The sequence below is a fragment of the Pseudophryne corroboree genome, chromosome 8, assembly GCF_028390025.1.
Source record: "Pseudophryne corroboree isolate aPseCor3 chromosome 8, aPseCor3.hap2, whole genome shotgun sequence".
Classification (NCBI taxonomy): Eukaryota; Metazoa; Chordata; class Amphibia; order Anura; family Myobatrachidae; genus Pseudophryne; species Pseudophryne corroboree.
This window is the reverse complement of record NC_086451.1, coordinates 409,704,881-409,729,812: the sequence shown is the minus strand read 5'-3', so window position 1 is coordinate 409,729,812 and position 24,932 is coordinate 409,704,881. Positions and strand designations below refer to the sequence as shown.

General features: G+C 47.9%; 1 protein-coding gene across 5 annotated transcripts in view; it reads left to right on the top strand.

Annotated features, from left to right (window-relative positions):
* Window positions 1-24,932, top strand: part of LOC134949339 (distal membrane-arm assembly complex protein 2-like) — a 108,839-nt gene that overhangs the window by 467 nt on the left and 83,440 nt on the right. The window lies entirely within an intron of this gene.

Genomic DNA, 24,932 nt, shown 5'->3' with positions numbered 1-24,932 from the left:
TTATGTCGTACTGGCCTACTTGTCGTCTCAGATAGATGGTGCGCCCTGAGGGGGGCGTGTCCTGCCCAGGGGGTATGTATGTCACCCCACTGCTGCCCTGGGGCATGTCCTGCACCACCAGGTGGAACCTACCAATAGTAAAGGGCAGCGTGTTACCAGGCAGTGGGTTTGTGTATGGTTGGCGCGCCACCAGAAGCCATACCTCCCAGTTGCACCGATTTTTGTGGCATAGTCACTATTTGAAGGCTCTGCAGTAGGCCAGTCGCTATTTGAAGGCTCCGCGGCGGGACGGTCACTATTTGAAGGCTCTGCAGTAGGACAGTCGCTATTTGAAGGCTCCGCGGCGGCACGGTCACTATTTGAAGGCTCTGCAGTAGAACAGTCACCATTTGAAGGCTCCGCGGCGGCACGATCGCTGTTTGAAGGCTCTGCAGTAGGCCAGTCGCTATTTGAAGGTTCTGTAGTGCTGTGACGATCAGGGCTTTATTGTCCTGGCTGCTGGGTGATAGGGAAGGTATGTCCGTCCATTACAGCATAGCAGCATGGTTAGTAACGGGTACAGCACAACCTACCACTCGGTTGCGTGGCAGTTACAGAAGGGAAGGGATGGCCATTGATCATCTATGGTTAGCCACCAATAGTCAATGGTTTTGCCATTGATGGCGGAAATCTGATAGTTCTCCATCATCGATAGACAGGGCGGCAATGTATTTTAAAAACAAATTACTGGTGCTGCGTTGTGTAAGTGAGCCCTGCCCCCTTCCCCATTTGATCTGTTGCCCACGTGTCCTGCCTTCCCCTGTGTTACAGCCACTGCCTGCACAGCGATGGCGATGATCATCGATGGTTTCCTACCGTCAATGTAAAACACAGATGACACCATTGATGGTGGACCTTTCAGTGGTTATCTTTACAGGAGGGGGCTAGTAGCAGAATTGTGGCAGCTTAGTGCTTTTCAGTGCTTGCCACACTCCCAGGGTTGAGATCACGCCCCATCATTGACACAGATACATCCCCCTCCAGACACATGACCACATCCCATGTATCCGGATAACAACCTCTAGTGTTGGGGTTATGCTGCCTCAGGCTCTGATCGGCCCGCAGCCCACTGAACAGTAAAGCAGGGGTGACCATTGGTGGGTGATACCATCGATGGTTCCCTTACAGATGGTTTCACACCTTCAATGGGCCATCGATGGTGACCGTAGATAATTAACCCACGATGGTCATCCCTAACTTGCAAGTGAGTGATTCCTCTATGACTCCCCCAACCATCACCAAATTTAAATGAGTAGTACCGACATTCAATAATTAGGACTCCTACATGCAGCCATCCCTAAATTAATAGCAATCACACTGAATTTTTCACCAAGATTCCCTTGCATTAAATTAAAATTATTAATGTAATAAACCTGTTCCTGCACTTAACAGCTGTCATAATTAGACCTGTAAATATTAGGAGCCTGTCTAATTAGGTGTCAGATATTTGCTAAAAAAATGACATTCCTATTACACCCATCCTTCAGTCTCATGCATGCTCCTGATTCATGCGCTATCCAATTGACCAATCAGGAGTGATAATTTTTGTTGCAAAATGTAAAATAAAAAAAAGAAAATCAGCCTGTGCCCTCCCCCCCCATAAAATATATATATATATATATATATATATATATATATATATATATAGTAATAGTATAGATGTCTCTTATGTCCCAAAGGAAAATATTTTGAGCTTTAAAAAAATCTTTCAAATGGCTGATTTGTGCATTTAAAAAAAAAAAAAGAAGAAGCTTTTTTTATTTAAATGAATGCGAAAAATTGATGATGGAGCAATTTGAGGCCACTTTAAAAAAACAAAAAACCACCTGTATTCCCACCTGCAAAGTTAAAAACACCTGCCCATCCATACAACACCACCATATACCTGTCCTACATATTTAACCCATAATTCTGCACTTTGTAGAATAATACACCAATAACGACGTAATTATTGGTCTATTGAAGCTAATTGAAAACTTCCAGTTGCCCAAGTAGTCATATGGGTGGGAGGTGTTTCTGAACCAAGTCCCAACATTTTTATACTAAAATAACAATTTCTCCCAAATGTGCAGATGTTCCCAAGTTGTGAGAAAAAAGCTGCATTAATTTCTATAGAAATCAACACTGCAACATGTCACGCGTCTATTTGAATACCAAAAACCCCAATTTGCATTTAATAAATAGCCCTCCACCCCAATCTGTGCCCTATTTCCAACTATTAATCCACCCCAGAATTTAATATATAGCCCTATCACCCTGCTTGAATTTTTAGGTACTCCCCCAGTATTCAATTAAATAGCTCCACCAATAAATTATTATATACAACTGTTTGTTAAAGTAACCCACCACACACACAAAATGAAGTCATAAGTTTGAGAGAGGATTTGGTTTCTTCCATCTGCCCTACTTTAACAGTGTTCTACAAGTCCTTCTGGTTATATGTGAGGGGTGCGCAATAAGTTTTTGGATGTGCAGTGCATAGTTAGAGTAGACACAATCTGGTCTAAGCAAGGTCTCTGGACGCTGAATGTCCCATCAGCTGACTCAAGAATAGATGGAGCCTCGGGTGACTTGGCGCTGTAGCGTGCTGGCCAGGTTTAATGGCGGTCGCTCAAACTCAGTGATGATGAATCCTGGAGCTACAGTTTTGACCCCAAGATTAAACAACAGATGGCCCACTGGACCCCAGTTGGAGGTGCACCACCAGAGAAGTACTGGCATGAGTGCAGCGTGGCCAAGCAGATGGTGGCTGTTTTTGTGGCCAAGACTTGTCATTTATCTACTGTACCACTCCTGCAGCAGTGCACCTTCACTGGGGACTGACATGCCAACCAATGCCTGCTGCAAGTATTGGAAGCCATTTCCAGGCTCCATCAAAGAACTCGTGCTTGTGGTTCCCTTCTCCATCATGACAATGCACTTGCCGACAGATCCAGGAAAGTGGTCGATTTTCTGGCTCATGGATGCATCCAGGAACTTGGTTATACGCCGTAGAGTCCAGACCTGATCCTGTGCGATGTCTTCATGTTCCCACAAATCAAGCAAAAGACGTGTGGGATTCATTTTGAGTCACCAGAAGCTGCAGTGGAGACCTTCATCCAGCATGGAGAAGACATTCCTGCTTAGGGCTGGTCCAGCTGCATCACCAAGTAGTTTGTGTGTGTGCAACTTTGCATAAACTCCTCTGGCGAAAACTTTGAAACAATCTAATGTTCTGTTTGTTTGTAAATAAACTTTTTGTGCATCTGGAAACTTATTGCACACATCCCATTTATTTATGCATTACCAGTTATTAATATAGCGCGCACACATTCTGCAGCGCTTTACATAAAATATTTGGCCATTCACATCAGTCCCTGCCCCAGTGGAGCTTACAATCTATATTCCCTACTACATGTGCACACACATTCACAATTTTCTTGGCTGCCAATTAACCTGCCAGTATATTTTTGGATTGTGGGTGGAAACCTGCGTACCCAGAGGAAACCCACGCAAGTACGGGGAGAATATACAAACTCCACACAGGGCCATGGTGGGAATTGAACCCATGACCTCAGTGCTGGGAGGCAGTAATGCTAACCATTACACCATCCTTGCCCTTTATTTAATATCTGAATGAACATCACAGCAATTTTCCGTTGATTATGGTCTCCAAATTGGCAAATGTAAAAGCTGGCCATTTGGAGTGTGAGAAACTAAGCACACACCATCGGCGGGATGTAATGGAGTCCGAAATCGCCAGAGGTGCGTGCGGGATGCAAGCCGATCTTGGATGTTTTTTTAAAGGAGCAATCACGTAGGCCGGCATTCTGCACCTCTGGCGATCTCTGACTCCATTACATCCCGCCGATTATCGGCCATGGTTCTAATAGTGTCACATGCCTGGGTCTCACTAGCACTATCGCTAGAGACGCAGCTTTTACCCAATCAGTGTGCAGGCACTGTGTTTGTATAATACAATGACCAATGTCATTTGCAACGTGACTCCCCTTAGAGAAACCCTAGCATCATACTAAGTGGTTTTAATATTTTGCCAAACCAGGATCAGGGCTGTTGCATGGAATGAAGAGGACCCCACCTCCACCCCATTTGTAATTATTCAGATGAGGAATAAATCGATAAACGGGGATGTGTGGAGAAGTATTTTTTTTTCCAATAAAGAATTGTTTCTAAGGCGTCTTTGCCCCTTTTCTTTTTATAGGTGGACTACATGTCCCAGCGAGTCATGCATGACAGGACTTTTTGCCCTGGCTGTCATAAAATTTGAAACATTTTTTTTTTTTTTTGTCGAGCATGAGGAATCCTGGGGAATGCAGCCATGTGCTAAACAGGTTAAAGGGGTCTGCTGGGTATTATGGTGGGCGGAACCCATACAGTCTTGTGTTGATGGTGGATTTGTTTGGGGGTGCACCATACTGTTAGTCCCTCTGATTGTGCCACTGACAGCCTATGTTTGCAGCACTAGTGCTTTAATACCGTTGTGGGGAGGGGGGAATAAGCTTTGTTTTGTTGTTTTTTATATTTTTTCATTTCGATAAGGTGCCAGGCTAGATAGCTGCGAGTGCCATAGACAGGGCCGTAACTAGGGGGGTGGGGGTGGTATGGGCGCTAAGGGTGCATGCTTTGAGGATTTGAGGGGGTGCTAAAGTGTTACAAAGGAGCATTTTTGGGGTTTTTTGTATTTTATCGGCAGTGCTGTGCTGCTCCAGTGAGACAGCAGACAGCTCCTCTGGCAATATCTCTGACCCACCTGTCTGCCCGCAGCTGTCTCCGATGCTGTGCGGGTGAGCTCCAGTACCTGGGATCTCTGTACAAGCTATGGGAGTGCACTGTGCTCCCAGTTAGCAGTTTCAACCTCCGCTTTGTCTCCCAGATGGGGGGATTTGGTGTAGCTTATAGGGGGATGTGGTGTAGTGATGTAGTGCAGCATATAGGGTATGTAAGTGTAGTGATGTAGTTCAGCGTGTAGCGGATGTAGTTTAGTGAGGTAGTGCAGTGGATAGGGGAATGTAGTGCAATGATGAAGTGTTATGATATTGGGGGTCATTCCGAGTTGATCGCTCGCTAGCAGTTTTTAGCAGCCGTGCAAACGCATTGTCGCCGCCCACGGGGGAGTGTATTTTCGCTTTGCAGAAGTGTGAACGTCTGGGCAGCAGAGCGCCTGCAAAATCATTTTGTGCAAAACAATACCAGCCCTGGACTTACTCTTCGTGTGCGTTGATTCTTACGTTGGAGGGACAGCTTTTGACGTCACACACCTGCCCAGTGTTCGCCCAGCCACGCCTTAGTGTTCCCTGGCACACCTGCGGTTTTCTAAGCACTCCCTGAAAACGGTCAGTTACCAGCCAGAAACGCCCACTTCATGTCAATCATCCTGCGTTGTGCCGTGCGACTGAATGCTTCGCTAGAACCTGTGCAAAACCACAAAGAACTTTGTACCCGTACGTCGCGCGTGCGCATTGCGGTGCATGCGCAGAAATGCCGATTTCTAGCATGATCGCTGCACTGCGAACAACGGCAGCTAACGATCAACTCGGAATGATTCCCATAGTGCAATGTATGGGGACACACAGAGGAGCATGTAGTTGAACACGCTGGCGGGGCATGTGACGCTTAGGGCATTTGAGGCACATAGGGGCATATTGTCCAATAGTATCCCCTTTTTTCAATTGTTTTGATAATCTGATTATTTTAGACTGACCGTGTTTGTTTTGTTGTATTTTTTTTTGGGGGGGGGGGGGGGGGGGCAAGTTTTCGTCATCTTGCCCCAGTGTGACAAAAATCCTAGTTTCGACCCTGCCATAGATGTACCTATCCCCCCACCCTCGCAATCTAACACTAACACCCCCACATTCTAACGTTAACCCTGCCCTTCCAAAGCCTAACCCTAACCACCCCGCATTCTAACTCTAACCCCTCCCTTCCACAACCTAACCCCCCCGCAGTATAACTAACCCCCCGCAGCCTAACCTTAACCCTCCCTTTCCACAGCCTAACTCCCCCCTTCCCGCAGTCGAACCTGCCCTTCCCCCCCCATAACCTAACCCTCTCCGTAATGCCTAACCATCCCTGGCATCAGGTTGCTGCCTGTCAGGATGCGTTGGGATTCTGCCAACGGTCTTCTGTCCACTGGCTTCTTGACCGTCGGGATGCCAACTAGATCCCCTGTGAAAAATTGAACAATGAAGCCATTGAACAGTGTTGAATATACAAAATAGTGTTCCACATACAATTTAGGACAATTTCTAAGAATGGTGACAATGATGAAGTTGCCTATAGTAACCACCCATGGTGTGGGCATCACTGCCATTTTCTTTTCTTCTTCATCCACTAGGGGTCACTGGAGTACTCTTGGGATATGGACGGGGTGTTAGCAGGGACAGGCACATTTAAATTAGTAACCCTCCATACTCCCAAGGTACCTCAGTGTTTTTTGTGCCTTCACAGGGAAGGGCACGTTTTGGAAGTCTCCAAGACTTTACTTTTAATTTTTCTTTTTTTATTTCACAGTCCCTTCCCAGCTTACTAAGAAGCGTGGGTCCGGGACTGTGTATGCTGCTATAGCAGCATAAGGTTTGTTGGCGCTTAATAAGAGAAGCACCGCCATAGACCTTCATCAGCAATTGCTGACTCAGCCTTGGCTGCAGGAGCAGGACGGAGCTTACAGAGAAGCCCCGTCATTGCCTCTAGATCCCGGCAGGTGTGGTGAGTAAGCGGACGGTCAGCTCACGCTGCCTCCGCATTGTATGTGTGTTTAACTTCACTATGGGGGGGAGGGGGTTAAAGGCGATGCGCCCGACACCCTCTCCCCAGAACCGCTGCTGTGGAGGACCACGGCGGTCGGCTTCTGCTGCTGCCGTCCTGTGTGTATGGAAGGGGGAAGATACTGCATATTTCCCTGAGCGCTGTGTGTATGTGGGAGGTACAGGGGCTGCGCCCGCACACTCACCCAAGATCAAGCCACTCCACTCAGATCACTAGCGCGGAGGTCAGCTCCCGCTGCCGCCGCTCCACTCAGATCGCTTGCACGGCGGTCAGCTTCTGCCGCTCCACTCAGACATAGACGCGGCGGTCATCTCCCACTACCGCTACTCCGCCCAAGGGGAAGATCACTAGTACAGAGGCGAGACGCTGCGGTCAGCTGCCGCCGCTCCGCTCAGATTCTGCTACCTAATACGTGGCAGACAGCTCCTGCTGCTGCCACCGCTCACCTGTGAGTCACTTCTCCTCTCTCAGCTGATAGCCAGGGCTTCCTGCGCTCAAAGGGAAGCCGCGGCTCACTGCACTGGGCATTAACTGCTGGGGGGAAAATATAATGGCGCCCCAAGCCAGCGATTTCACTCATGAAGGGGTCCTGGCAGGGTGCTTTGTGTTGAGTATGGTTTGATGCATAGTTTCAGCAACCAGGCTATTAAGCCTATGCTAACAATATGTCTTTAAAAAGAAAATAAAAGCACATGCTGGGACGCCATTTTAACATCACTTCCTGCTTCTTCCTGCAGGAATTTGGTGTCGGTACTACAACACACGACCACTGGAGGGGGCAGGGGTGTTAGTAGGTTTTTTACAGTGAAGCACAGGCTAACAGAACTTAGTTGTGCCACGGTGTGGTGCACTCAGTATTACTGTCTGTCTGTGTGCATAATGAATGTCTGCAATACCTGTGCGAGTGTGTTACATTATGGAATCCACTTGCACAGTGTGTTTTGCTAATATGGGTCCAAATACGGACCTCTGCCCTGATCCTCCTTGGGGAAACAGGTGTGATGGCTGATTTGATGTCAGAGCTGTCCGCTGCACGGAGGCGGCTAAGTCTCATTCACGGTTAATACCTTCTGAGTAGCCAGAGTGGGTTCAGGATATTTCTAGAATTGCAGGGTTTCCGAAAGTCCATGTATAGTTCAATTCCTAAAAGTAGTCATAATTTTTCTCATAATTTAAAGGTTTCATCTGTGTTGCATTCTGACGATTCAATGCCAGACCTGATAGCTTAGGAGTTAAAGGTGGAAGGTGAATTGGGACAGGAGTCAGATAGTGAGGTCACTAATAGCCTGTTCATTGATAATCTCATCAGGGCAGTACACCATGTACTAGATTTCACTGAGACAGAGGGTCTCTGTAAAAAAAAATTAGGTTTTATTTGCTAACAAACAAAAGGCGACTGTGTGTTTCCTTATTCAGGTTCTCTTAATAAGCAGTTGACAGAAGCATGGAAAAATCCAGATAAACTTTTCTCTGACGTCCTAGTGGATGCTGGGAACTCCGTAAGGACCATGGGGAATAGACGGGCTCCGCAGGAGACTGGGCACTCTAAAAGAAAGATTAGGTACTATCTGGTGTGCACTGGCTCCTCCCTCTATGCCCCTCCTCCAGACCTCAGTTAGATTTCTGTGCCCGGCCGAGCTGGATGCACACTAGGGGCTCTCCTGAGCTCCTAGAAAGAAAGTATATGTTAGGTTTTTTATTTTACAGTGAGACCTGCTGGCAACAGGCTCACTGCAACGAGGGACTAAGGGGAGAAGAAGCGAACCTACCTGCTTGCAGCTAGCTTGGGCTTCTTAGGCTACTTGACACCATTAGCTCCAGAGGGATCGACCGCAGGACCCGTCCTTGGTGTTCGTTCCCGGAGCCGCGCCGCCGTCCCCCTTACAGAGCCAGAAGCATGAAGATGGTCCGGAAAATCGGCGGCATTAGACTTCAGTCTTCACCAAGGTAGCGCACAGCACTGCAGCTGTGCGCCATTGCTCCTCATACACACTTCACACTCCGGTCACTGAGGGTGCAGGGCGCTGGGGGGGGGCGCCCTGAGCAGCAATAAAAACACCTTGGCTGGCAAAATAATCACAATATATAGCCCCAGAGGCTATATATGTGATAATTACCCCTGCCAGAATCCATAAAAAAGCGGGAGAAAAGTCCGCGAAAAAGGGGCGGAGCTATCTCCCTCGGCACACTGGCGCCATTTTCTCTTCACAGTGTAGCTGGAAGACAGCTCCCCAGGCTCTCCCCTGTAGTTTTCAGGCTCAAAGGGTTAAAAAGAGAGGGGGGGGCACTAAATTTAGGCGCAATATTGTTTATACAAGCAGCTATTGGGGAAAATTCACTCAGTGATAGTGTTTATCCCTACATTATATAGCGCTCTGGTGTGTGCTGGCATACTCTCTCTCTGTCTCCCCAAAGGGCTGTGTGGGGTCCTGTCCTCAGTCAGAGCATTCCCTGTGTGTGTGCGGTGTGTCGGTACGGCTGTGTCGACATGTTTGATGAGGAGGCTTATGTGGAGGCGGAGCAGATGCCGATAAATGGGATGTCGCCCCCTGTGGGCCGACACCAGAGTGGATGGATAGGTGGAAGGTATTAACCGACAGTGTCAACTCCTTACATAAAAGGCTGGATGACGTAACGGCTATGGGACAGCCGGCTTCTCAGCCCGCGCCTGCCCAGGCGTCTCAAAGGCCATCGGGGCTCAAAAACGCCCGCTCCCTCAGATGGCAGACACAGATGTCGACACGGAGTCTGACTCCAGTGTCGACGAGGTTGAGACATATACACAATCCACTAGGAACATCCGTTACATGATCCCGGCAATAAAAAATGTGTTACACATTTCTGACATTAACCCAAGTACCACTAAAAAAGGGTTTTATGTGTGGGGAGAAAAAGCAGGCAGTGTTTTGTTCCCCCATCAAATGAGTGAATGAAGTGTGAAAAAGCGTGGGTTCCCCCGATAAGAAACTGGTAATTTCTGAAAAGTTACTGATGGCGTATCCTTTCCCGCCAGAGGATAAGTTACGCTGGGAGATATCCCCTAGGGTGGATAAGGCGCTCACACGTTTGTCAAAAAAGGTGGCACTGCCGTCTTAGGATACGGCCACTTTGAAGGTACCTGCTGATAAATAGCAGGAGGCTATCCTGAAGTCTGTATTTACACACTCAGGTACTAGACTGAGACCTGCAGATAGTGCTGCTGCAGCGTGGTCTGTAACCCTGTCAAACAGGGATACTATTTTGCGAACATAAGACGTCGTCTTATATATGAGGGATGCACAGAGGGATATTTTGCCGGCTGGCATCCAGAATTAATGCAATGTCCATTCTGTCAGGAGGGTATTAGAGACCCGACACTGGACAGGTGATTCTGACTTTAAAAGGCACATAGAGCCTTATAAGGGTGAGGAATTGTTTGGGGATGGTCTCTGGGGCCTCGTATCCACAGCAACAGCTGGGAAGAAATTTTTTTACCTCAGGTTTCCTCACAGCCTAAGAAAAGCACTGTATTATCAGGTACAGTCCTTTCGGCTTCAGAAAAGCAAGCGGGTCAAAGGCGCTTCCTTTCTGCACAGAGACGAGGGAAGAGGGAAAAAGCTGCACCAGTCAGCCAGTTCCCAGAATCAAAATTCTTCCCCCGCTTCCTCTGAGTCCACCGCATGACGCGGGGGCTCCACAGGCGTAGCCAGGTACGGTGGGGGGCCGCCTCAAAAATTTCAGCGATCAGTGGGCTCGCTCACAGGTGGATCCCTGGATCCTTCAAGTAGTATCTCAGGGGTACAAGCTGGAATTCGAGGCGTCTCCCCCCCGCCGTTTCCTCAAATCTGCCTTGCCGACAACTCCCTCAGGCAGGGAGGCTGTGCTAGAGGCAATTCACAAGCTGTATTCCCAGCAGGTGATAGTCAAGGTGCCCCTACTTCAACAAGGACGGGGTTACTATTCCACACTGTTTGTGGTACCGAAACCGGACGGTTCGGTGAGACCCATTTTAAATTTGAAATCCTTGAACACATACATAAAAAAAAAAAAAATTCAAGTTCAAGATGGAATCGCTCAGGGCGGTTATTGCAAGCCTGGAGGAGGGGGATTACATGGTATCCCTGGACATCAAGGATGCTTACCTACATGTCCCCATTTACCATCCTCACCAGGAGTACCTCAGATTTGTGGTACAGGATTGCCATTACCAATTCCAAACACTGCCGTTTGGACTGTCCACGGCACCGAGGGTCTTTACCAAGGTAATGGCAGAAATGATGATACTCCTTCGAAAAAAGGGAGTTTTAATTATCCCGTACTTGGACGATCTCCTTATAAAGGCGAGGTCCAAGGAGCAGTTGTTGGTCGGAGTAGCACTATCTCGGGAAGTGCTACAACAGCACGGATGGATTCTATACATTCCAAAGTCACAGCTGGTTCCTACCACACGCCTACTGTTCCTGGGGATGGTTCTGGACACAGAACAGAAAAAAGTGTTTCTCCCGCAGGAGAAAGCCAAGGAGCTGTCATCTCTAGTCAGAGACCTCCTGAAACCAAAACAGGTATCGGTGCATCACTGCATACGAGTCCTGGGAAAAATGGTAGCTTCTTACGAAGCAAAATTCCATTCGGCAGGTTCCATACAAGAACCTTTTAGTGGGACCTCTTGGACAAGTGGTCGGGATCGCATCTTCAGATGCATCGGCTGATAACCCTGTCTCCAAGGACCAGGGTATCTCTACTGTGGTGGCTGCAGAGTGCTCATCTTCAAGAGGGCCGCAGATTCGGCATACAGGACTGGGTCCTGGTAACCACGGATGCCAGCCTTCGAGGCTGGGGGGCAGTCACACAGGGAAGAAATTTCCAAGGACTTTGGTCAAGTCAGGAGTCGTCCCTACACATAAATATTCTGGAACTGAGGGCCATTTACAATGCCCTAAGTCTGGCAAGGCCTCTGCTTCAAAACCAGCCGGTACTGATCCAATCAGACAACATCACGGCAGTCGCCCATGTAAACCGACAGGGCGGCACAAGAAGCACGATGGCGATGGCAGAAGCCACAAGGATTCTCCGATGGGCGGAAAATCACGTCTTAGCACTGTCAGCAGTGTTCATTCCGGGAGTGGACAACTGGGAAGCAGACTTCCTCAGCAGACACGACCGACACCCGGGAGAGTGGGGACTTCATCCAGAAGTCTTCCAACTGTTGGTAAACCGTTGGGAAAGGCCACAGGTGGACATGATGGCGTCCCGCCTAAACAAAAAACTAGATATTGCGCCAGGTCAAGGGACCCTAAGGCAATAGCTGTGGACGCTTTAGTGACACCGTGGGTGTACCAGTCGGTTTATGTATTCCCTCCTCTGCCTCTCATACCAAAGGTACTGAGAATAATAAGAAAACGAGGAGTAAGAACGATACTCGTGGTTCCGGATGGGCCAAGAAGAGCTTGGTACCCAGAACTTACAGAAATAATATCAGAGGACCCATGGCCTCTACCGCTCAGACAGGATCTGCTACAGCAGGGGCCCTGTCTGTTCCAAGACTTACCGCGGCTGCGTTGGACGGCATGGCGGTTGAATTCCGGATCCTAAAGCAAAAGGGCATTCCGGAGGAAGTCATTCCTACGCTGATAAAAGCCAGGAAAGAAGTAACCGCAAACCATTATCACCGTATTTGGTGAAAATATGTTGCGTGGTGTGAGGCCAGGAAGGCCCCAACAGAGGAATTTCAGCTGGGTCGTTTTCTGCACTTCCTACAGTCGGGAGTGACTATGGGCCTAAAATTGGGTTCCATTAAGGTCCAGATTTCGGCTCTGTCGATTTTCTTCCAGAAAGAACTGGCTTCACTGCCTGAAGTTCAGACTTTTGTAAAGGGAGTGCTACATATTCAGCCCCCTTTTGTGCCTCCTGTGGCACCGTGGGATCTCAACGTGGTGTTGAGTTTCCTGAAATCACATTGGTTTGAGCCACTTAATACTGTGTATCTGAAATATCTCACGTGGAAAGTGGTCATGTTATTGGCCTTGGCTTCGGCCAGGCGTGTGTCAGAATTGGCGGCTTTGTCATGTAAAAGCCCTTATCTGATTTTCCATATGGATAGGGCAGAATTGAGGACTCGTCCCCAGTTTCTCCCTAAGGTGGTATCAGCTTTTCACTTGAACCAACCTATTGTAGTGCCTGCGGCTACTAGGGACTTGGAAGATTCCAAGTTACTGGACGTAGTCAGGGCCTTAAAAATTTATATTTCCAGGACGGCTGGAGTCAGGAAAACTGACTCGGTTTTTATCCTGTATGCACCCAACAAAATAGGTGCTCCTGCTTCTAAGCAGACTATTGCTCGCTGGATTTGTAGCACAATTCAGCTGGCGCATTCTGCGGCTGGATTGCCGCATCCTAAATCAGTAAAAGCCCATTCCACAAGGAAGGGGGCTCATCTTGGGCGGCTGCCCGAGGGGTCTCGGCTTTACAACTTTGCCGAGCTGCAACTTGGTCAGGGGCAAACACGTTTGCAAAATTCTACAAATTTGATACCCTGGCTGAGGAGGACCTTGAGTTCTCTCATTCGGTGCTGCAGAGTCATCCGCACTCTCCCGCCCGTTTGGGAGCTTTGGTATAATCCCCATGGTCCTTACGGAGTTCCCAGCATCCACTAGGACGTCAGAGAAAATAAGATTTTACTCACCGGTAAATCTATTTCTCGTAGTCCGTAGTGGATGCTGGGCGCCCATCCCAAGTGCGGATTGTCTGCAATACTTGTTTATAGTTATTGCCTAACTAAAGGGTTATTGTTGAGCCATCTGTTGAGAGGCTCAGTTATATTTCATACTGTTAACTGGGTATAGTATCACGAGTTATACGGTGTGATTGGTGTGGCTGGTATGAGTCTTACCCGGGATTCAAAATCCTTCCTTATTGTGTCAGCTCTTCCGGGCACAGTATCCTAACTGAGGTCTGGAGGAGGGGCATAGAGGGAGGAGCCAGTGCACACCAGATAGTACCTAATCTTTCTTTTAGAGTGCCCAGTCTCCTGCGGAGCCCGTCTATTCCCCATGGTCCTTACGGAGTTCCCAGCATCCACTACGGACTACGAGAAATAGATTTACCGGTGAGTAAAATCTTATTTTTTCTATGCCTAAGTGGTTTCTGTCTACCAGTGTCTATGACACCTAAATAAGAAAATTTGCCACCAGTGGATTCCTCAGTTTCAAAACTTTCAAAGAAGTTAACCATTCCTGTCCCAGCTCCAACGACATCAGAGCGTAAGCTGGTAGCTATGCTAAAGTACATGTATACAGAAGTAGAGGTGTTGATTAGACCTACTTTAGTTGGAGTTTGGGTTAACACGGCTGTAGTTGCATGGGCGACACAGGTTAGGCCTACAACAGGGTCTTTCCACAGACCAGCTTATACTACTAACCAATCACAATTGTGAATCGACTAAGTATTTGGGTATGGCATCTCTGGATGTCAGTCATGTTGGTTCTCGGATTTCAGCTTCTATATTTGCGGCCCGACGTGCGCTGTGGTTGCGGTCTTGGCAGGCCGAGGCTGAGTCGAAATGAAAAATAGAGGCGTTGCCTTATACTGGCGATATGTTATTTGGTTGTCAATTGGACAAATGGATTTCTTAGACTACGGGGGGAGAATCTGTGTTCCTACCGTTGCACGCACCAGTTCCTAAATAAAAGTACGCTGGACCAGCGTTCAGATCTTTTAGACCTCAGTCTTTTCGAGGCCATGCTCAAGGAACAACCGTACAGAGTAGACGTGGTAGAGGACGTGGTTTGCAAAAGAAAAACACTAACCGTCGTCAAGATACAAAGCCTTCTGACAAACCAGTGGTATGACGGGCTTCAGTTGGGGGAAGCATGTCTTTTAAATGTTTCACCTGGCGTGGTTTCAGACATCCACAGATGGGTGGATCCGCAATTTAGTGGGCAAGGTTATTATTCCAATCTTTTTGTAGTACCAAGGCCGGACGGCTCGGTCACACCGATTTTTAACCTAAAGGGGCTCAATTAATACGTCACTTACTACAGATTCAAGATGGAATCACTGCAGTCAGTGATTGCAGATTTAGTACCACAGGGATTCAGGATTTCACTGGATCTCAAAGATGCATACTTACACATTCCAATTTGGCCGCCACACCAGGCGTACTTAAGGTTTGCAGTACCATGGAACCATTATTAATTTCAGACACTACCGTTTAGTCTCTCCTCAGCTCCTCGGGTATTCACAAAAGTGTGTCTGTGATAATTGTTCGTCTTAGGTCTCTGGGAGTGATAATAGTTCCGTACTTATACCACCATCTAATCAAGGCTTCGTCTCAACAAATACTCCTTCAAAATGCCTTACTGATGTACAGTGTACTAGTTCAGCATGGTTGGATTGTCGACTCCAAATGAATCAAGCCTAGTCCCGTCTCATGGTACGGTTAGTGCTCAAACCACGGACAGTCTCGGTGCACTTGTGCATTCGACTGTTAAGAAAGATGGTGGCGTCTTTCGAAGCACTCCAGTTCAGAAGATTTCACTCACGTCCTTTTCAACTGGATCTTCTCGCACAGTGGTCAGGCTCTCATCTACAAATTCATAAGATGGTGCGGTTGTCTCCAAGGCCCAGAGTATCACTACTCTAGTGGCTCCACATACAAAATCTCACAGCGGGAAAAAGGTTCAGAGTCTGGAATTGGATAATTCTGAAAACGGACGCTAGTCTCAGAGGTTGGGGAGCAGTGGTCCTACATTGTCAGCTTCAGGGTTTATGTTCAGACCGAAAAACTTACTGTCAATAATACGGAATGGCCTCGTAGGCCGCCACCATCTTCCCCAGCAACCAAGTGCATTGAAGAACTGACACCTTTGCAGGTTTCAGGATCTGTTTTACCATGTTCCGTATCTCCAGAGCCTTTTCCACTGGAAGAAAAACTCTCTGCAATTCTGTATCCAGAATCATACCCAGGAACGACAGCCGTGTCGTCGGATTCAACTGTGATTTTGGCAAGTTTAGGAGCCAACCATGTTGTTGCAGAATCGTCAGTGAAAGGGTGTAAGTGTCGGTACGTGTGTGTCGACATGTCTGAGGCTGAGTGCTCTTCCCAGGAGGAGGCTGGAGTGGGGACAGAAAATACTGAGAGAGTGACCGTGTCTGCACCACCGACGGATGATTGGGTAAATATGTTGAGTGTTTTAAATGCAAATGTGACTCGGTTGACTAAGAGATTTGATAGATCTGAGTCTAAGAACCAGACATGGAGGAAATCCATGGAGGATGCTTTGTCACAAGCTCAGACCGCTTCGGGGTCACAGAAACGTGCATTTACCCAGATAGCTGATACAGATACCGACACGGACTCTGATTCCAGTGTCGACTATAGTAATGCCAGATTAAATCCAAATCTGGCTAAGAGCATTCAGTACATGATTGTGGCAATAAAAGAAGTGTTGCATATAACAGAGGACCTGCTGTCCCTGATACAAGGGTCTGTATGTATAAAGGAAAGAAACCTGAGGTAACGTTTCCTCCTTCTCATGAACTGAATGCGCTTTTTGAAAAGGCTTAGGAAAATCCTGACAAGAAGATACAGGTTCCCAAAAGAATTCCAGTGGCATATCCGTTTCCATTTGGGGACAAGGAAAAGTGGGAGTCAACCCCCACGGTAGACAAAGCTTTGTCGCGTCTATCCAAAAAGGTGGCGCTTCCGTCTCCTGACACGGCAGCCCTAAAAGATCCTGCGGATCTTAAGCAGGAAAATACATTAAAATCCATTTATGTCACTACGGGGGTCGCTACTCAGGCCTGCCGTTGCTTCGGCATGGGTGAGTAGCGCTATTGAAAAGTGGGCAGATAACTCGTCATCTGAGACAGATACCCTAGACAGGGATAGCGTGCTTTTGACTCTAGGTCATATCAGGGACGCTGCAGCATATTTAAAAGAAGCTGTAAGGGATATTGGCCTTTTGGGATCAAGGGCCAATTCCATGGCAGTCTCAGCAAGGAGAGCATTGTGGATTCATCAATGGAAGTGTCCTGTTTGGTGACGGCCTCACTGACCTGGTGTCTACGGCTACCACGGGTAAGTCGTCATTTTTACCTTATGTTCCTGCACAACAAAAGAAAACGCACCATCAGATGCAGTCCTTTCGGCCCAATAAATTCAAAAAAGGACGAGGGTCCTCCTTCCTTGCTGCGAGAGGAAGAGGAAAAGGTCACAGGCTGTGGCAAGTTCCCAAGAGCAGAAGTCCTCTCCGGCTTCTACCAAATCCACCGCATGACACTGGGGCTCCGCTGCGGGAGTCCGCACCGGTGGGGGCACATCTCAGACTTTTCAGTCAGGTCTGGGTGCACTCGGACCTGGATCCTTGGATAGTAGAAATAGTAATCCAAGGATACAGATTAAAGTTTCAAGACGTGCCCCCTCACCGATTTTTCAAATCGGCCTTGCCAGCTTCTCTTATAGGAAGGGAGGTAGTATGCGCTGCGACACTAAAGTTGTGTCAAAATCAAGTAATTGTCACGGTACCCCCGTCACAACAGGGGGAAGGCTTTTATTCAAGCCTGTTCGTGGTCCCGAAGCCGGATGGCTCAGTCAGACCGATTCTGAACCTAATATACCTCAATTTCTTTCTAAAAAAATTCAAATTCAAGATGGAATCTCTCCGAGCAGGGATCTCCAGTCTGGAGGAGGGGGATTTTAGGGTGTCGGTCGACATAAAGGATGCCTACTTGCATGTCCCCATATATCCTCCACATCAGGCTTACCTGAGGTTTGCTGTTCAGGATTGTCATTACCAATTTCAGACGTTGCCGTTTGGTCTGTCCACGGCTCCGAGGATTTTCACCAAAGTAATGGCGGAAATGATGGTGCTCCTGCGCAAGCAGGGAATCACAATTATCCCGTACTTGGACGATCTCCTCATAAAGGCGAGATCCAAGGAGCAATTGCTTAAAAAATGTTGCCCTTTCACTGACGATTCTGCAACAACATGGGTGGCTCCTAAACTTGCCAAAATCACAGTTGAATCCGACGACACGGCTGTCGTTCCTGGGTATGATTCTGGATACAGAATTGCAGAGAGTTTTTCTTCCAGTGGAGAAGGCTCTGGAGATACGGAACATGGTAAAACAGATCCTGAAACCAGCAAAGGTGTCAGTTCTTCAATGCACTTGGTTGCTGGGGAAGATGGTGGCGGCCTACGAGGCCATTCCGTATGGCAGGTTCCATGCCAGGGTGTTTCAGTGGGACCTGTTGGACCAGTGGTCCGGGTCTCACCTGGACATGCACCAGAAAATAATTCTATCTCCCAGGACCAGAATCTCCCTTCTGTGGTGGCTGCACAGTTCTCACCTTCTGGAGGGACGCAGGTTCGGGATTCAGGATTGGATCCTGGTGACCACAGATGCAAGCCTCCAAGGCTGGGGATCAGTCACACAGGGAAGAAATTTTCAGGGAAAGTGGTCAAGCCAGGAAGCTTGTCTACACATAAACATTCTGGAATTAAGGGCCATTTAATTAGTTAAATTAGAAGCATGGGCAGCCAAATGGAGAATGCGCTTCAACACAGACAAGTGTAAGGTAATGCACTGTGGTAACAAGAACAAAAATTACACCTACCTACTAAATGGGGTAAAATTAGGGGATTCTGTACTGGAAAAGGACTTAGGTGTCCTCATAGATAGCAAGCTAAGCAGTAGTACCCAAAGTAGGACTGCAGCAAAGAAGGCTAATAAGATATTAGCATGCATAAAATGGGGTATTGATGCTAGGGACGAGAGTATTATACTCCCGTTATATAAATCACTAGTGAGGCCACACCTTGAATACTGTGTACAATTCTGGGCACCGTACTACAAAAAGGATATCCTGGAGCTAGAAAAGGTACAGAGGAGGGCGACCAAACTAATAAAGGGCATGGAGACGATGGAATACAAGGAAAGGCTTGAAAGACTAGGCATGTTTACATTGGAAAAGCGGAGACTAAGAGGGGATATGATAAACATCTACAAATATATAAGGGGACAATACACAGAGCTTGCGCGGGACCTGTTTTTGGTTAGATCAACACAGAGGACTCGTGGACACTCGCTCAGGTTAGAGGAGAGGAGATTCCGCACAATACGGCGTAAAGGCTTTTTCACGGTAAGGACAATACGTGTTTGGAATTCCCTGCCTGAGGGAGTTGTAATGGCGGAATCTGTCAACACCTTTAAGAATGGGTTAGATAAATTCCTAATGGATAAGGATATCCAGGGGTATGGTGCATAGTCATGCATTATAGTTACTATAAATAGGGATAAAATGCAACGGCTGACAGCAGCATCAGTCAGAAATTTTAGTCAAATCATCATGCATAGGAGACCACAAATAGGTTGAACTCGATGGACAATTGTCTTTTTTCAGATACGTTGTTACTATGTTATTTACAACCGCATTCTGCAAGCAGAACATCTTTGAGGTCTGCCTGTCTTGATTCAGTCAGACAATGTGACAGCAGTGGCGTACATAAACCGCCAGGGCTGAACAAGGAGCAGAGCGGCGATGGCCGAGGCCACGAAGATTCTTTGCTGGCGGAAAGACATGCCAGCGCTCTGTAAGCAGTCTTCATTCCAGGAGTGGACAACTGGGAAACAGACTTCCTCAGCAGACACGATCTCCATCCAGGAGAGTGGGGTCCTCATCGAGAGGTCTTTGCAGAAGTGACAAGTCGTTGGGGAATTCCTCAAGTAGACATGATGGCATCCCGCCCCACCAAGAAACTTCAGAGATATTGTTCCAGGTCAAGGGACGCTCAAGCGATAGCGGCGGACGCCCTAGTGACACCGTGGGTGTTTCCGTCGGTATATGTGTTCCCCCCACTTCCACTCATTCCAAAGGTGATAAAAATTAAAAGACGAACAAGGGTTCAGGCGATACTCATTGTTCCGGATTGGCCAAGAAGGGCCTGGTATCCAGATCTTCAGGAGTTGCTCATAGAAGATCCCTGGCCTCTTCCTCTTCGGGAGGACCTGTTACAACAGGGGCCGTGCGTGTATCAAGACTTACCGCGGCTGCGTTTGACGGCGTGGCGGTTGAACGCCAAATCCTAGCCCAAAAGGGTATTCCCAGTGAAGTCATTCCCACACTTCTTCAGGCTAGAAAAGAAGTAACGGCAAAGCATTACCACCGTATTTGGAGAAAATATGTGTCTTGGTGTGAATCCAAGAAGGCTCCTATGGAAGAATTTCACCTAGGGCGTTTGCTCCATTTTTTGCAAGCAGGTGTGAATGCGGGCCTAAAGTTAGGCTCCATTAATGTACAGATTTCGGCCTGGTCGATCTTTTTTCAGAAAGAATTGGCCTCCCTTCCAGAAGTTCAGACCTTCGTGAAAGGCGTGCTACACATCCAATCTCCATTTGTGCCTCCTGTGGCACCGTGGGATCTTAATGTGGTGTTGCAGTTCCTGCAATCACATTGGTTTGAACCTTTGCGCAAGGTTGAGTTAAAATTCCTTACTTGGAAAGTAGTCATGTTGTTGTTGGCCTTGGCGTCCGCAAGGCGGGTGTCTGAGTTGGCGGCTTTGTCTCACAAAAGCCCCTATTTAATCTTCCATGCTGATAGAGCGGAGTTGAGAACTCGTCAGCAATTTCTGCCAAAAGTGGTTTCATCATTTCACGTGAACCAGCCTATTGTGGTGCCAGTGGCTACTGACACCTTGGCGGAATCAGTCTCTCGATGTGGTCAGAGCTTTGAAGATCTATGTCGCCAGAACGGCTCAGATTAGGAAAACAGAGGCTCTTGTTTGTCCTGTGGGCTCCCAACAAGATTGGGGCTCCTGCTTCTAAGCAGACTATTGCATGCTGGATTTGTAATACGAATCAGCAGGCTCATTCTACGGCAGGATTGCCGTTACCGAAATCGGTGAAAGACCATTCTACCAGAAAGGTGGGCTCATCCTGGGCGGCTGCCCGAGGGGTCTCGGCGTTACAACTTTGCCGAGCTGCTACTTGGTCGGGATCAAACACCTTTGCGAAGTTTTACAAGTTTGATACCCTGGCTGAGGAGGACCTCTTGTTTGGTCAGTCGGTGCTGCAGAGTCATCCGCACTCTTCCGCCCGTTCTAGAGCTTTGGTATAAACCCCATGGTTCTTGAAGCATCCCCAGCATCCTCTAGGACGTATGAGAAAATAGGATTTTAATACCTACCGATAAATCCTTTTCTCTTAATCCGTAGAGGATGCTGGGCGCCCGTCCCAGTGCGGGCTGTATCTGCAGTTTGGTTATAGTTACGCTCATGTTGCGTTGAGTACAGTCAATCTGTGACTGTTGTTGGTCATGCCGTTGCATGCGTTGTTGTTGAATGCCATGTTGTACGGCGTGTTTGAGGTGTGAGCTGGTATGTATCTCACCTTAGTTTTAAAATAATTAAATAAATCCTTTTCCTCGAAATGTCTGTCTCCTTGGGCACAGTTCCTATAACTGGGCTCTGGAGGAGGGGCATAGAGGGAGGAGCCAGTTCACACCCATTCAAGGTCTTATAGTGTGCCCATGTCTCCTGCGGATCCCGTCTATCCCATGGTTCTTTACCGGTAGGTATTAAAATCCTATTTTTTTAACCTATTTCCAGTGTGTGTGTGTGTGTGTGTGTGTGTGTGTGTGTGTGTGTGTGTGTTCTTTCACATTTACTATGTCTAAGGAGTGTGTATCATGCACAGCAGAGTGTTTTTCTCAATCTGGGGGATCACTACTGTGTACACATTCTCAGGCTAGTGGATCTGAACCAGTATGGTTAGATTCATTAAAAGGGATGATTTCAAATATTTTGAATAAATTATCCCAAAATGAGAAGGAGACGCAATACTTAAGGCAATCTGTTGATGACCTGATGAATAGAGATTCAGTGGTCATTCCACGGTCTCAGACCCCTGCCATTTGTCCACAGAAGCGTACTCTGGCCCAAATCATGCAGGCTGATACTGATGATGATGTATCAGACCCAGAGGAGGTTGAGGTGGACTCGGGAGGGGGGTGCAGCTTTGTCACAGTGAATACAGGCCCTGATAGAAGCTATTAGAGAGGTCATGCACATTCCTGATAAGGTGTCAGATGACGAGGAGGAATCTTATTATAATGTGAAAAAGAAATCCTCAGCTACTTTCCCTGCATCTAAGGAATTAAATTCCCTATTTGAAGCAACTTGGGTAAATCCTGACAAGAAGTTTCAGGTACCAAAACGGTTACTCGCATCCTTCCCGTTTCCACAGGATGATAGGAAAAAATGGGAAAACCCATCGACGCATCGGTTTCTAGGCTGTCTCGTAAGATAGTTTTACCTGTTCCTGGGGCAGCTTCCTTGAAGGATGCTGCAGACCGCAAGATTGAGACCACTCTCAAATCTCTGTACACAGCTGCGGGGGTGGCCCAGAGCCCCTCTATAGTTTGTGTATGGATCTCTAGGGCCATTGCAAAGTGGTCAGGTAATCTAATTGACGGGTTGGATTCCTTATCCGGGGGGAGATAATTTTAATACTACAACATATACAGGATTCTGCTAACTTCATGGTGGAGGCCATAAAGGAAATTGGTTTATTCAATGCACGCACCACTGCCATGGCAGTGTCAGCACGCAGGTGCTTGTGGCTACGCCAGTGGACTGCGGGCGCGGATTCCAGGAAAGGCGTGGAAAGCCTACCTTTCACAGGTGAATCCCTTTTTGGAGATGAACTGGATACGTGGATATCCAAGGCTACGGCGGGTAAGTCTACATAGCTTCCTTCCGCAGCTCCCCCGGCTAGAACATCATACACTGCTCCAACTCTGCAGTCCTTTCGGACAACGAAGTTTAAAAACAAAACCAGAGGTTCTTGTTTGGCCTTCAAAGGCAATAGAGGTAAACCAGGAAAACCAGCAGCTGCAGGTTCACAGGAAGAGAACCCCGGTTCTGCTTCCTCTAAGCCTTCAGCATGACGGTGGTCCGCACTGTCTGGAAGACATGTAAGTGGGAGCCCGCTTGAGATTCTTCAGTCACATATGGGCAACGTCATGCCAGGATCCCTGAATCAAAGATCGTATAACCCAGGGCTACAGACTGGAGTTTCAGGAACTCCCACCTCACAGATTCTTCAAATCAGGCTTACCAGCTTCTCAAGAAGCAAGTATGACTTTACAGGAAGCAATTCAAAAACTGGTACAGACTCAGGTCATTGTTCCAGTTCCACTTCAACTGCAAAACCAGGGTTATTATTCCAACCTGTTTGTAGTTCCGAAACCGGACGGTTCGGTAAGGCCCATTTTAAATCTCAAGTCGTTGAACCCGTACTTACGGGTGTTCAAGATAGAGTCTCTGAGAGCGGTGATCTCAGGTCTGGAAGAGGGGGAATTCTTGGTGTCTCTGATTATCAAAGATGTATACCTTCATATTCCGATTTGGCCGCCTCATCAGGCTTATCTAAGGTTTGCCTTACAGGACAGTCACTACCAGTTCCAGGCCCTGCCATTTGGCCTCTCTACGGCACCGAGGGTGTTCACCAAGGTAATTGCAGAAATTATGTTTCTCCTCCGCAAACAGGGAGTGAACATAATACCGTACCTGGACGATCTGCTGATAAAAGCTCCATCCAGGGAGAGGTTGTTAGTCAACATTGCCCTCTCAACCGGACTACTCCAGGATCACGGGTGGATTCTGAACCTACCAAAAGCTCATCTGGAACCAACACGGAGGCTTCCGTTCCTAGGGATGATACTGGATACGGAGGCACAAAAAGTATTCCTTCCGTTGGAAAAGGCATTGGTGACCCAGTCAATGGTGCAGGATGTTGGTGCTGCAGTACAGAAGGTTTCACGCAAGGACCTTCCAGCTGGATCTGTTGGACAAATTGTCCGGATCGCATCTTCACATGCACCAGAGGAGCCGTCTGTCACCAAAAGCCAGGATTTCTCTTCTGTGGTGGCTTCAGACTTCTCACCTGACCGAGCGATGAAAGTTCGGGATTTAAAATTGGATTCTGCTAACCACAGATGCAAGCCTCAGAGGTTGGGCAGCAGTCACCCAGGGGGAACAGTTCCAAGGAAAATGGTCAAGCCAGGACGCCATTCTTCCAATCAACATTCTGCAACTAACGCCCTTCTACAGGCATCGCATCTTCTTCAAGATCAAGCCATTCAGGTTCAGACGGACAATGTGACGGCAGTAACGTACATAAACCGACAAGGCGGAATGACGAGCAGGGCAGCAATGTCAGAGGTACAGATGGAGCCATCTTTATCTTGGCCTTTTAATAGGATTAATTGAGCCAGGGCAGTCACACTTAATCCCCTGCTGTAATTACTTAATCCCCTGATGTATTGTTCTCTCTGTATTGTATTGCAGCTGAGAACAATAGATGAAGGGTTTATGCTAATAAACCATGGTGTGCCTAGGTGCAGCAGAGAAGCCAAGACAAGCGTGGCTCCATCTGTAACCAGGATTCTGGGCAGAAAGACACGCTGTGGCATTGTCCGCGATCTTCATTCCGGGAGCAGACAACTGGGAAGCAGACTTCCTCAGCAGACACAACCTCCACCCAGGAGAGTGGGCCCTTTACCCGGAGGTGTTCGGGTGCTTGACACGTCGGTGGGGAATGCCACAAATCGACATGATGGCCTCTTGTCTCAACAAGAAGCTCAAGCGGTATTGTTCCAGGTCGAGGGACCCGCAAGCAGTGGCGGAGGACGCTCTGGTGACTCCATGGGTCTACCAGATGGTGTACGTGTTTCCACCACTCCCATTGATCTCAAGGATTCTCAAAAGAATAAAAAGGGAAAAGGTTCAAGCAATTCTCATTGCTCCGGACTGGCCAAAAAGGGCCTGGTATGCGGATCTACTGGAAATGCTCCTAGAGGACCCGTGGCCTCTACCTCTTCACGAGGACCTTCTCCAACAGGGGCCGTTCGTCTATCAAGACTTACCACGGCTACGTTTGACGGCATGGAGGTTGAGCGTCAAATTCTAGCCTGGAAAGGGATCCCGGATAGGGTTATTCCAACCCTGATCCAAGCCAGAAAGGGGGTAACGTCTAAACATTTCCATCGTATTTGGAAAAAATACGTCTCTTGGTGTGAGTACAGGAAACTTCCTGCGGTGGAATTTCAACTGGGACGTTTTCTCCTTTTTCTGCAGTCAGGTGTGGAT